Source organism: Podarcis pityusensis (assembly GCF_964106645.2).
Source record: "Podarcis pityusensis genome assembly, chromosome: 3".
Taxonomy (NCBI): Eukaryota; Metazoa; Chordata; class Lepidosauria; order Squamata; family Lacertidae; genus Podarcis; species Podarcis pityusensis.
In genome coordinates this window covers 68,749,427-68,762,346 of record NC_138026.1, presented here as the reverse complement: position 1 = coordinate 68,762,346, position 12,920 = coordinate 68,749,427, and the positions used below count along the sequence as shown (strand labels likewise).

General features: G+C 39.2%; 1 protein-coding gene across 14 annotated transcripts in view; it reads right to left on the bottom strand.

Annotated features, from left to right (window-relative positions):
- The window catches only part of ARID1B (AT-rich interaction domain 1B), a 347,348-nt gene that overhangs the window by 172,047 nt on the left and 162,381 nt on the right, over nt 1-12,920 (bottom strand). The window lies entirely within an intron of this gene.

Sequence of the window (12,920 nt, the reverse complement as noted above, 5' to 3'; positions counted from 1 at the left end):
TTAAATGTGGCAGAAGCCATGCTATTTTTCTAGAAAAAGAGGAGCCAAAACTCACCATGAATGCTTTCTTGTTCTCATATAATAGCAGTGGCACCCACCTGAAAGGTGCCAGAACTCAGTTCTAGCAAGTTCTGAAAAAAATCCCTGGGCAGGAGTACCCACCCTCTCCATAGCAGCAAATCCAGGTCCAGCAGTAGTATCTATTAATCACATTTCTAAGCCTTAACAAGAGATGTATGCTTCCCAGAACCAATCCCCTCACTATCCTTTCACCAGAAAGATCCATGGAACTGCCAAGCAATGATTGAAATGGAATGTGAGGATCTGATTGAAGACTATTAAAAAGAAGCTGTAATATGTACCTTTTTTAAAAAAATCCCCTTTAAAATTCTAACCAAAAGGTTCATTCTTTGAAAAGGCTTTGTTAATTAACCTACAGGGACTGGATCTAGTTTTAGAAAATAGGTTTTTTTAAATAGTACTGCCTACATTTGAGGAGTTCTATATGGGATAGGATTTTAAAAGCACAGCGGAACATTCCGATTTTCAGAATGGTACTGTTGTAACATTTAATCCATTTGTTGCCACTAATTTGGGGGCAATAAAGGAACATCATGCTCAAGGCTTCCTCCCTTACTACCTTTCCTCAGCCCTTCCAAGTCCTTCACAATACAACATCTGTGGGTGTTACACTTTTCAGTAATAGTGAAAGTCCTTCTTTTATTTTTGCATTTTCTATTTTACAGAAACAAATGAGTTCTTTTAAGGCAGGGTCGCTTTTAAAATTCCAGTGTGTGTTCATTCTGTAATTGGGAACCTTACTTCCAATGCGCAAAACAATTTATAGCAAAATCTTCCCCAAAGGAGTACACAGCATTTATCAGTTTGCTTCTGCTGCTTGCCACTGGTGAGTCAGGGACTGGGGACAGAGCAGCCAGGACAAGGCATTTATGAAATGCTGCTATTAATTGTGTATCTAAGGCAGTCTGCTGGGGATTTCCAAACAAGAAACAAACATGAACATTACATGTTTTAAAAATGAGGCATGTGCTCATGCAACAAACCCATGACTGGGTTTCTGACGGCAAATCATGGAGGATATGAAAGAATGAACATTGCAAGCTGACTGATGGGAACAACGGTATCTGTGCTCTGCTGCTCCTTGTTACAGATGGCCTCACCTATGTTGTTGGACTATGACTCTCTTCATCTCTGACCACTGGCCATGCTGCCTGGGACTGCTGAGAGTCCCATCTGGAGATTGACAGGTTCCCCAAGCCGGAGATTGGCTCCAGGGAAAAGGATGCTCCCAAGTGTGCATCCATGAGTTGCTGGTGGGAAGTGGTTGCCACATTTCACTCAACTTTAATATCTCTCACCGGGGTGAGGCATAAATCAAAATCCCAAAAGATTGTGCTTTGACTATTTAATTTGGGAAGGCCTCCACTTCCTGTAGAAGCCAGTCATACTTTTCAAGGAATTGCATCATTCTGGCGATCACTATGCTTAATTTATAGAAGGTGGAAATAATTAAGTCACATCTGCAGACAGTGATCAGTTGCTTCCTATGCCCTTGCTTACTGAGCTCGTAAGAATGATAAGAATGACATAATATAAATCATAAAAGTGTACAAAGTCTTTTGCTAGCTTACACCCACAATTAGCTTGGCAGTGACATCATAGCAGCAGATTTGAACTCACTCTGTCAGCAGTCAGGCAAGGCAGAGTGGTGCTACAGTATCAGAGGACTCTGGTAGGAGATGAGTGAGCTGAAGAATAAAATAGGGTCAATTCAAATTTAACTATTCCAGCTTTCTAAACCATGCGGCACACGACTAAACAACAAACCATGCCTATGGACTCAGAAATTCTCAGAAATTCTCTCATCCAAACAACATGGACATTGGTTTCCATCTCATGCAGAAATACTGCCCTGCCCAGGAAACACTAACACATGCTTTTGAAAAGAACTAAGAAAGTCAGACTTAAAGTAAGTGATCTTGCTTAGTGTCTTTCCATGTGTAAAGAAAAATCCTTAATTTCACAACTCATCCCCTGGTTTTACAGATATAAATCCTGCAGTTCAAAAGACACGTGGTGTGCACAACCAGATACTTTATGCTGCTGGATGACAAAAACCAAATATGTATTAATTGTTATAGAAACTAATTAGTATGCATGCTTGTTTACGAAATATATTAATTAAAAAATTGGAAAGTTCATTTAAATTATTTAAACCAGGTCTTTTTCTTGAGCGATTTAAATCAACTTGATTTAAATCAATCTACCCTGCTTGCCTGCATCTCACACTTGCTTGTTAATTCTCCTCATTCTCCTTATTAGCATATTCAGACAACATAGCAGCTCAAGGACACAGCTTGCTGAAACAGCTCCGTATTTAGACTAGGCTACAACAGAAGACACAATACTCCCTCATATTGTTAAATACTATTTAGCAGTACAAATCTCTCATGCTCACATCTACTCATTGACAACAAATTTAGGAAGGCATTAACATGTTTGCCTATATTTCAAATAATATTTATAATCCTACATATATCTACTCAGAGCAGGCCCCTTTTATTTCAAATTGGCTTATTCTCAAGTGTGTACAGGATTGCAACTTAAAAACCTCAATTCTGCTCCCTCTAATTTTCAGTGATTATTCAGCAAAATTTATTGTGAGTATAAGTGGTAATTTTTACACATGTTTTGAGCATGGCTTTGTGTAACCCACTTTCTGGGATCCTATTACATTTTGCAGAATACCAGGAATAGAGTAAAGGCCTAACATGAAGTAGATACTATATAACTAAAACCAATTGTCATAAGTGAAGTGGAAAATACTACTTATTTCAGCACACTACTTTTACTGGGAACAGCTTAAGGAGACAACAGACACATTTAGATGACAAAGCACTACAAAAAATACTTTCCAGCAGGACATAAATGACTAGTTACTAAAAGAAAAATAGACTAAACTAAACTGAATTAGTTTTCTCTTCTGACTCAAGTCTTGTATATACAAACACATTGCTATACTGTGCAAGCAGCACCATGCTATACAGGGCAGCTGACCACGACAAATAATTGCAGTGAAGCTAAGGCACTGTGCTCCAAAGCAAAATTCAGTGGAGACAAATGGTTAAGAGGCTATATCTGGTTATTTTCATTCTAAAATAAAGCACATAAAGCAGATACCCCCCAAATGTTACTAACTATGAGATTACGATTATTTCCATTACCAATGCAATCTGTCTAGTAGGAAAAAAATATTTCATTTGTGATCACAACAAACTGAGAAATAATAATTTGCTGGAGGCAATTCAGGGAATTCTATAGCTGAAAAAGGATTAGAACCCAAGACTCCTAAGTACCAACACAATAATCTTACCACAGTCTATTACCCACAAACTACTAAATTGTTACACTGGTATTTATTTGTTCAGCGCCAGAGAACAATAGGAGCTTGAGAAAGGGTCACACCATCAGAACATTTGTTTGAATGTTAACTACAGCACTCACATTTTGAATTTCAAAGAAATGGGACAGAAGCAAATGACCTGAAATATAACACTTTAACTTGATTTGTAAAATGTGTGGTACAATCCTGGGAAGTTTACACACTAGCCCAACTGAGATGAATGGAAGTTCCACAAGGGTACTAGTGGATTTGCAAACAAGTCTATATTCATTTCACTAAAGCTTGCAAATGAAAAGGTCCTAGCTGATTGCACCAAATTACTTTTACATACTAACCCAGTTTGCACATTATGGTGAATCATAGGTAATGGTTTACCATGAACTCAGAGATCACTTCCCTCCTAAGCATGAGGAAGCAACAAAATACAATCCCTGACTTAGTGTTATGTCTGAAATGGTTTGTCATGGTTTGTTTAATCACAACAAACTATGATAGGAGCCCAAGAGCAATCCTTTGCTAACCAGCCATGGTTAAGAGCGAAACTACGAAAAACTAAGCCAGGGATTGTGGTTTGTTGCTCTCACTTACACTATAGGTAAATCAATAACTATGGTTTATTGTGACATGTGGATGATGCCACAATGCAAAATGATTTTTTTTTAAAGCTATTTGTGTTAATTTCATCTCTTGCTCAGTGTTTTACAGCCTGATCTTAAACATGTTTACTCAGAAGTTCCACCAAATTAAATGGGACACATATGTGCCAGACATTTCAGCGATCTACAGTTGTATTCTGGAATCATGTCACAGGGTCAACTACACCCTTCTTGTTGATAGCATGCAGATATTCTCAACCACAATGCTCAAAAGTTATCCTTTTGTCCTTGCCTACGCACATTATGGTTATAGTAGATTAAGGTGATAGAACAGATTGTGGAAACTATTGTGGCATCTCTTTATTAGCTGCGGCCAGCAAAATTATTGCAAGGATCTTGGCAAATCGTCTTCTAACAATATCCGAGCCCACCTTTCCTGGATCCCAAAATGGTTTTCAACTTTCCAGGGCAGGGGTAGGCAACCCCTCAATATAGTCTGGCCCACCACATGGTCTGAGGGATGGTGGACCGGCCCATGGCTGCAAAAGGTTGCTGACCCCTGTTCTAGGGGGACCATTGACATAATTTTCATCGCTCGACGGCTTTAAGAAAAATGCAGAAAACAAAACCACCCCCTGTATATGGCATTTATTGACCTGACTAAGGCCTTCAAATCACAATGCCCTGTGGACTGTCCTTCTGAAATTGGGTGCCCAGATAAATTTGTGAACATTCTTTGGCTTCTCCATGATAATATGACAGCAACAATCACAGATAACAATGGCTCTCAAAGTGAACCATTCATGTGGGATCAGGTGTTAAACAGAGTTGTGCTATCACCCCAACTCTATTATTTTCATTAGTATGATCCTACATTTTTTCGAAGAGAAACTCCCCACCGGAGTAGAAATCATATATCGAACAGATCAAAAGCTCTTTAATCTGAGTAGGCTGAAAGCAAAGAGTAAGGTTACCGTAACTTCCGTCATAGAGCTTCAGTATGCTGATGACAACGTAGTGTGTTCACAGTCAGAGGATGACCTCTAAACTATCTTAAATATCTTCACAGAAGCTTATGAAAAGCTCGGCCAATCGTTCAACATCCAAAAAACCAAAGTGCTGCACCAACAAGCACAAAACAAACCCTTTGCAGCAGCACAAATCCAACTCAATGGTGTAATGTTGGAAAGCGTTGATCACTTCTCCTACCTGGGCAGTTATCTTTCCACAAGAGCCGTCATTGATGCTGAAATCCAGCATCGCCTGAGCTCTGCAAGTAGCTTTTTCCCAACTGAAATACAGAGTGTTTGAAGACCGGGACATTCGCAGGGTAACCAAAATGCTTGTTTACAAACCTATTGTACTACCAACCTTACTGTATGCTTATGAAACATGGACCACTTATAAACACCATCTCCAACTCCAGAAAGATTCCATCAACGGTGTCTCTGAAAAAATTTACACATCACTTGGGAAAACAGGTGAACTGATGCCAGTTTACAGGAAGAAGCAAAGACTGTCAGTGTCGAAGCAATGATTCTTCAACATCAACTTCATTTGACTGGTCATGTTGTTTGGATGCCTGATTATCATCTTCCAAAGCAACTACTCTATTCCAAACTTTAAAATAGAAAGAGTAATGTGGGTGGGTCAACAAAAGAGGTTTAAAGACTCTCTCAAGTCAAATCTTTTAAAAATGTAGTATAAACACAATGATTGGGAAACACAGGCCTGTGAGCACTCCAGTTGGAGAATAGCCCTTACCAAAGGGTCATGGACTTTGAAGACACTCGAACTCAGGATGAAAGAGAGAAACGTGCTAAGAGGAAGGCACATTTGGCAAACCCTCACTCTGATTAACTCCCACCCAGAAACCTATGTCCCCACTGTGGAAGGACGTGTGGATCCAGAATTGGCCTCCAGTCACTTACGGACTCACTGTTAAGATCGTGTTCATGGAAGGCAATCTTACTTGGCTACGAGTGATCACCAAAGAAGAAGTTATAGTTATAGTAGATTAAGGTATTTATGTCATTTTGCCAAAATCTAAATGTGTACATGCATCTCCAAATTTACATTAAAAATATAATCCTATGTATATCTACTCAGAAGTAGACCCCATTTAATTCAAATACTTATTCCCAGTCCATTTTGTATCAGATTATAAAATAAACTCCTCAATTCTGCTCCCTCTTATTTTCAGTGATTCAGCAAAATTTATCATAACAATGGTAATTATAAAAATGGGAAATATTATGAACAGTATGGTGTCTGTATACATCTGGATAGGCAGGATAATTTTTTCTATTTCCCAATATTAGCAACAGATTCAATCTCAAAAATATCAACCATTCAATAGTTTTCCATTGATATATTCAAAAATACAACTTTCTTCCAACTTGTTCTTTCACATACCTTAAAAAAGTACTTTGGTAGGTAAGAGGAAATCTTTTTAAGGCTGACAGAAAAAACTACAGCCAGAGGTGGGGAGGATAGTGCAATCTCACATCTCCCAATCTTCTGTATTGTGTGATCTGCTTTTGAAGCAGCCGCTTGCTTTTGTTTTTAATTGCTGCTGATTTTGCTTCTTTGTTTTGTTTTTAGGTTGTGCTTATGTCTTTTTTATACTGTGTTGATTCTATGTAAGGCACCTTGTGTATTTTTGTAGAAAGGTAGGGTGTAAATTCAGAAATAATGATAATATCTTCTGCTCTACAGATTAGAACACAAAAGTATAAAATTGCATCAAGACAAACTGCTGTGTTTCCTTTATGCTGTCTTTACTGCTGCAGAGTTTTTAAAAAGCAAAGACAATACTATTCCAACTAAAGCTAGGTTAAGTAACCAAATAACATATACTTAAGGCAGTCAAACAATTTGTAAAAACACTAAGGAAAAACAGAAAGCTTAAGTTTCAATTATGTACCATTTCCCCCCAGAAGTTTAAATGACATTTTGTTTAATTGAGGCAACAAAGATGTAAGTTGTTTTGTGCTGCAGATAGCGTAGGTATGCAAGGCTGGAGTGGCAAACACAGGCAGATCTGTCAAAGGTAACAGATGTATCAAGAGCATGAAGTGATGTGAAGGTGATAATTGCTTACACTGAGAAAGGAAAGGTGTTTCAAAAGGAGAAACTGTTTACAAAAGATCCAATAAATCCTTGTTGCTCAAAAGAGCCTCTCAAATAAAATTTGGATGAACCATAATATGAAAGGTATATCGTACTGGCCCCAATATAAGCCGCATATTAAAAATTGGAGGGGGGGGATACCCGAATATAAACCGCTCCATTCCTTGCTGCTCCTGGCTGCATACTTGGGGAGGGGAGCTGCGCTGCATTGCAGGTGGCCTTTCCTCTTCCTCGCTCTCTCCCTTCCTGGCCTTGGGGGAGAGGACAGGAGACTACGTACAGGGCGGGCGCCACTTTGCCACGCTCCTGGCGCTGTTTGCCCCACATTCCTGGCTGAATACCGTAGGGTCACAAATATAAGTCACATTTTAACTTTTCAGGGTCGGAATTTGGGGGGAAAGTGAGGCTTATATTCAGGCCAATATGGTAATTTCCCACCAAAATGTTTCTCCAGAGGAAACTCATGCGTCATGGTGGTGGTGATGAAGATAACAATAACAACAATAATATAGGGTGGAAACCATGTTTGTTTATTCACTGGTCTGCCCAGTTCACATATAAAGCAGATGGGTGGAGTTTGATGATATGCAGAACCCTTTTCTTTCCTAAACTCCCTTCAGTCCATTGCTTCAGGCACTTTTCTTCTGGTCTGGATAAAAAGTACCTGGGGCCACAGAGTTCAGAGAGGTAAAGTGAGGGGAAAGGGCTCCTCTCCTCTCCATTTTGAACAATATAAAGTTAGATCCCACCCTCATTATATTTGTGAACATGACACTTCTTATAAAAATTATGGCTTCAACCATTATGTATAATTTGGTTTTAACATTTGGTCTGGAGAGCTCGATTTTGTTCTTAAGTATAAACCACATCCTTTTAGAATTAGCATCCACAATATAACCCTGACAGACTATTCTTCCAAGAAGGGCCATTTCACACATCATCATCATTAAAATTTGTATATCGTCTTTCATCTGGAGATCTCAGGGCTGTTCACAATATAAAAACAAAAGATAAAAACACAAAATACCTAATAAAAACAATAACACACAAACACCCCTGCACAAACCAATCACCCCCTCTCACAAACACATTTAAAATAGTACAGAATAGGATGTTAAGCAGGCCAAGACCTGGTTGAAGAATGTTTTTGCCTGATACCTAAATGTGTATAATGAAGGTGCCAGCCAAACCTGCCTTGGAAGAGCTTTCCACAAGTGGGGAGTCACTGCAGAAAAGGACTGCTCTCATGTTGCCACCCTACAGTCCTCTCTCATGGAGGAGGCACACAAAAAGGGCCTCAGATGATGATTGTAGGGTCTGGGTAGGTTCGTATTGAGAGAGGCAGGCCTTAAGGTTTGAAGGCAAAACATGCAAAAATCCCTAATCTGCAACTAACAACCATTACCTCTTTTCCCAATATAGATAATCAGTACTGTATTGGAAAACCAGGTTGCAGTCCCCCCCCCCCTATCAGTCCACAAGCACTGTATGAAGTGGAGAGTGATGTGGTATAAGGGTTAGAATATACCTGCCCAGGAACACTTGGCACAGTTGGGAGGAGGTGTTTAGAAGCTTCTGCTTCCATTTTTGCTTAACCACAGGTTAATGATTTTAAAAAAGCAAACTACAAACCATGAATACCTATAAGTCATGACAGTAGCTTCAAAGGATACAGGTTACTTTAATTAAGACTAATTACAGTTTAGAGTTCAGACCTAACAGTAAACTGTGGTTAATCAAAAACAGAAGCAAGAGCTTCTAGTGTCCTACTCAATCAAGGCCATGCTGGAGGAGAGGGAAGCATACCAGCTCCAGACTTGCTAGGTTTATACATGGTACACTAAAGCATGGTTTAGTGTCATGTCTAAACATGGTCAGTGAATGCTTAAACTGTTCACAATATAGATCCTTTACAGCCCCATAACTTCTCATCTCCAACTATGAAGCTAGAAATCAATTCACTACTCTACAGTGGAAATGGGGGAGACTACAACTCAGTGGCAGAGCATTTGCTTTGCATACAGAAAGGAGAGCCACTGCCAGTCAGTTTGAACAATACTGAGATATATGGACCAATTGTCTGATTTGGTATACTATAGCTTTGTATATTCCTATGACAACAAGTGCAGTTTAGAGAGATTTCAGCGGAATAAGCAGAGTTTTTGGTGATTCAACAAGCGAGTCAAGTCATGCAGGTTAGGGAAACAATTGCTCTCTCCAGAACTTGAGCCAATTTCAAGGGGCATGAATGGAAGGGGGGGGGAGAGTCCTGTTAAGCAAGTGTGTGCAGCTTCCATTGGCGGGACTCATTAACTGAACCCACCCTTATTTATTTTTCAACAGCATTTTTATCCTACCCATTAACAAAAGGTTCTGGGAAGAGTAGGAAAAAATATAACAATTCAAGATGAAAAAAGTTAAAACAGCATCAGACTAGAACCTGAATAAAACTAACTACAGGGAAAACAGCAGTACCCAATGTCTGAAAAGCACTAAAATATGTTTTTAAAACTTAAAAACTTAGAGAAATGCACCCCTTTTTAAACACCTATATCCCCCAAGTCTAATGAGATGCAAGCAAACAGATAACTAATAAATGCTGGCGTACATATTAACATACAGCTCTAAAATACAGGCTCAGACATGCACATGAGATTACCCAATGTGAAAAGCAGCAGTTCTGGTGATCTCTGTAGAGAGAATGTTTCATTACTTTTTCTCTCTACATATGTAAAAATCCATAAAGCTAATGGAAGTGTAAACACTTCACAATACACCTTAGACATTTTCCAAGCCCCACAACTGAATCTATATCCTCCAATTATGAAGTCTGCATCAGTTCTCTACTCTGGAGTAGAAACGCCAAAAACTGAACTTAGACGATGCAGCTCACTTTACATGGGCTTTGAGGAAATACTCAAAGTGTACCCTCAAAGGTGAAAGGCTAGTGCTTTAATCTCTAAACTATCCAGACTTGGAAGAGCTTTTCAACACTTTCATGTTTTCTAGAGCCCATTTCATGCATACAAATGTACCACACACTTATTTTCAGAAGAAGTTGGTTCTTTCAAATGTATAATGTGTAGTTCAAAGCAAGGGGAAGCTAGTCATTGATAACTTTTGCTGTAATTGGTCTTTCAATGAGTTTACAAATAACTGTGTTATCATAAGCCTTTCCACAAACCATTTTAGCCTAAGCAGGGGAATCCCAACATGGTTCTGCCCCCAAAACATAAACACTTTTTTTTTTAGTTCATTCAGAGTACTACAGCTAGCATTGAAATCTATGGAATGGAAGCCAACACGTTACAATTGGTACAACAGTCAGAAAAACTATTAAGTAGTCTGCTGACCTTCAACAATTTTCAGTTGATTGGGGGGTGGGGTGGAGAGAGAGAGAGAGAATTTAGGAGCCACTGCTCTACTGGGTAGATTCAAACTTAAGTCATCCTTAAGAGTAGATCTGACGCGGGTGGCGCTGTGGGTTAAACCACAGAGCCTAGGGCTTGCTGATCAGAAGGTCGGTGGTTCGAATCCCCACGATGGGGTGATCTCCCATTGCTCGGTGCCTGCTCCTGCCAACCTAGCAGTTCAAAAGCACGTCAAAGTGCAAGTAGATAAATAGGTACCACTCCGGCGGGAAGGTAAATGGCGTTTCCGTGCACTGCTCTAGTTCGCCAGAAGCGGCTTAGTCTTGCTGGCCACATGACCCGGAAGCTGTACGCCGGCTCCCTCGGCCAATAAAGCGAGATGAGCGCCACAACCCCAGAGTCATCCGTGACTGGACCTAATGGTCAGTGGTCCCTTTACCTTAAGAGTAGATCTATTAAAACCAACAGGTCTTAGTAAGTCCCACTGATTTAAACATGTCCATTCTAAGCATGTATACACTGGTCTTGTTGAATTCAACAGGACTTACTTATTCTGATAAATCATGGTTGGGGTTGCATTGCAATTCTGAATCCAACTCATTAAAGGTAAAGGGACCCCTGACCATTAGGTCCAGTCGCGGACGACTCTGGGCGCTCATCCCTCTCTATAGGCCGAGGGAGCTGGCGTTTGTCCGCAGACAGCTTCCGGGTCATATGGCCATCATTAACTCCCACTTAAAATGACCTATACAAGTAGAAGTTCTTATGTTTACTTTACAGTGTCAGAAACTGAGATATGAAAGCTAGGCGCTAAATAGCATCTTAAACATAGGTTATAGGCGCAACAACTGAATGTCTAGGCACACTTTTTTATAACAAGAATACAAAGCTGAAAATGAATGAATGCAGCTAAAATATGTTCATTTTTCACATGGTCTAGTCCTTCCCCTGCCCCCCCCCCCCAATATTTTTAAGAGGGTCTCTTCTCCAGTCTTCAGAGAGTAGCTGGAAGTGGGGAGGCAGAAAAAGGTCCTTCTTTCCTTCCACTCTGCAGTTTTAATCTGAATTCTTAGGCGCAGTACTGCACCCAGAGCTCAGAAACTGCTCATGCTAATAAAATTCCCTGTCACAAAATGCACCTAGAACAATGGGAGTTTCAAACACTGTTACTTTAATGTAATTTAAATCACTACCGATACAAATATATGTCCAAATATGGTGGCAATTAGTTCTGTCTCCCTCCCTGTAGCTTCTATAGTAGAGTATTGCTCAAAAGAATACAATCCATTTTCTCACTAAAATTGCAACTCAAAGTCTTCCCCCATGCATTCAGTTGTACCAGAAATAAAATAAGTTACTTTTTTCTTAAATTTTTTTTTATGCATTTTGTTTGTTTTAAAATCAGTTATCAACAGAATAGTATTTGTGCTCAGGAGGCTTAGTCTGCAGCAGTGATCTCAGACCAACTGTTACCAGTGGGTGTCAGCCTAGCAGTACAATAATAATATGGGGGAGGGGAAGTGCAAGTGGAAAGTTTTATTTAAATACAACCACCCCCAGAAATACACTTTTCATCAAGGGGCAAATATGTTTAGTTTCTGTACTATATATTTCATCACCAGAGGTATTTAATCTCACCCACAGGAAGAGAAAGGGAGAGAAGAGTATAAGATTGCCTCTTTAATTAAAAATTCAGAGACTGTAGACTACAACTTATAAACTTGTGCCAATTTATCTGGTACCACTGAATATATATATATAGAGAGAGAGATTGTGCAAATTAACCTGATGATATTAGAGGTGGGGACGGTGGGAGAGAAATACCAGGGATGCATAGGAACTGTTGTGTAGTTTGGATTTGTTTGTTCTAAGATAGATAGATAGATAGATAGATAGAAAGAATAAAATAATATATTTAAAAAGATTTTGGAATGAAACTCACAGGTTTCTCATCAACAGGAAATAGTTTGTGAAAGCAAAAAATAGAAAAATGCCCATCAAAGTCTCTTGTCAAAGTGATAGAATCCTTTTTTTTTTAAAGCGTATGGTAAGAATAAACAAGCACAGAAGCATATATCCTAGTTTCACTTCTAGGATTAGATGTGTAATAGATGTTTTTATATTTCTGTCTGTGCCCTGTCTAGATTTTATTAGATGATATAAGAAGGAAGGTTCATATGCATTCACAACCTCTGCATAAGCAGGTTACAAATATAAAGTTCTCCAACCCTGCACAGGAAACTATAGCACATACTGACACTATTTTCAGTCTATGTTTTTATGTAAGCTGCTTAGAGGTTTTTACTTTTAAGCAGTATACAAAGTCACTTAGGTTCATGGTACACAATTACTACAATTTTCTATCTCTTAACACAGGTCTTTGGCTCACATCCCTTC